The sequence below is a fragment of the Myotis davidii genome, unplaced genomic scaffold (assembly GCF_000327345.1).
Source record: "Myotis davidii unplaced genomic scaffold, ASM32734v1 scaffold3578, whole genome shotgun sequence".
In the NCBI taxonomy this organism is placed as follows: domain Eukaryota; kingdom Metazoa; phylum Chordata; class Mammalia; order Chiroptera; family Vespertilionidae; genus Myotis; species Myotis davidii.
This window is the reverse complement of record NW_006289094.1, coordinates 18648-20249: the sequence shown is the minus strand read 5'-3', so window position 1 is coordinate 20249 and position 1602 is coordinate 18648. Positions and strand designations below refer to the sequence as shown.

At 61.5% G+C, this 1602-nt stretch overlaps 1 long non-coding RNA gene across 1 annotated transcript in view; it reads left to right on the top strand.

Moving 5' to 3' along the window:
- LOC107182739 overlaps positions 1 to 1192 on the top strand; it is a 5908-nt gene extending 4716 nt beyond the window's left edge. The window contains exon 2 of the long non-coding RNA XR_001513468.1: positions 735 to 1192. This is a non-coding gene — a long non-coding RNA (uncharacterized LOC107182739). The remainder of the gene's footprint in view (positions 1 to 734) is intronic.
- The last annotated feature ends 410 nt before the right edge of the window (positions 1193 to 1602 follow it).

Below are 1602 nucleotides of genomic sequence, written 5' to 3'. Positions count from 1 at the left end.
GATTGGAAACAACTGGTATAAATACAGATGTAACAAGACAACAGAACACAGAACCTAGACACAGAACCTACACAGAACCTAGAGACAGAACCTAGACAGAACATGGCAGGAGAACCTGGATAGAACCTGGCTGAAGAACCTAGCGAGAGAACATGGCAAGAGAACCTGGACAGAACCTGGATGGAGATTCTGGATAGAACCAGGCGAGAGAACCCAACTATGCTGATGAACTGAAAGCTGCCTCCATGTCATTCCTTCTTCGCCGCCTCCGTCCACACCTTTGGGGACCCCTGGATCTGCTGGGGTTGGACCCCAGCAACAAACCTCGGGAATAATTCTCTCCCAGGCCCGCAGCCCGGGAGCCCGAAACCCGGGTGTGGGCAGGCCGGCCCCGCGGGCTCTGGGAGGACCTCCTGCCCCCTGGGCTCTGGGTGGCGGCGCCCCTGGCGCTCCTCCTAGACCTGCCGCTGCGGCCTCTGTCCGTCCCCAGCTTCTTCCTGTTTGTCTGTGTCGGGCGCCAAGGCCTCGAGCTGGGAACAGTTGCATGAAACCTGCCCCTTGGCTGACAGGGGCCTCGGGCCTGTGCCTGGGGTGAGGGGCTCGGTCCTGGGGTTTAGAACATCGTTGCCTTTCGTCGTGTCTGCTTTGGAGGGAGGCGAGTTTAATATTCCATTTGCACCTGCACACCTGGCCTCGCACGACTTACAGTGAGATGACCGCGCTGACACGGACAGTTTTTAACGCGCTCGAACGAGAATGGGTGCGGCCTTGGCTTCGATGCGCCTGTTCACCCTCACCCGTTTCCGCTGACTTTCAGCGAGAGTGGGAGGGAAGACGGGAGAGACATGCATCCATTGGTCGCCTCCTGCAGGCGCCCAGACCAGGCCGGGGATTGAGTTGGACTAGAACCCGGGACCCTTCAGTCCGCAGGCCGGTGCTCTGTCCAAACCAGCAGGGGCCCATCGCCCCACCTCTCTCCTCCGTGTGCCTTTGGACGCAGAGTGAGTCTCACTGCATCGTGCGGCGGCTCCTTTGTTCGCCCCATTCGGCCATCTCTGTCCGATGGGAGAGCTGGATGCATTTGCATGTAAGGCAGTTACTGTCCAGGAGGGACTTCCGTCTGCGACGTTGCTGTCTGGGGTTCCAGGTGCTGCAGGGCACCCTCCTCCCCCTGCTTTCTCTCCTGAAATCAGAGTCACGCACCCTCAACAATGTGGTCACATCACCGTGGCCGCCCTGTCCCCCAATCTGTCAGCCGCCCCGACCCAGCCTGCTCTCTCTGCAGGGGGGTCGCCAGGGCCCCGACCCATTGAGGGGCTCAGCCTGCTTCTGCTTCCGCCGGGTCAGGCCCACCCCACCTCCTCCGGGCGCCCCTGCGGCTCCTTAGAGCTGCTGGCCGGGGGCGGCCACTGTCCAGCGTTTAGGCGGGGCCACCCCAGGCTCTGTCTGTGCAGATGTTGATGTTGTGACTAAATTCTTCTCCCGTGTGAAACCTGTGCTGGTAACAGCTCCCCCCAGAGATGGGACGAGGAGGCGCTGGCCCCGCCTGTGGAGCCCATGCGCACGTGACCCCGGTTCCTGGGCCCCCGGCTCGGGGAGCCC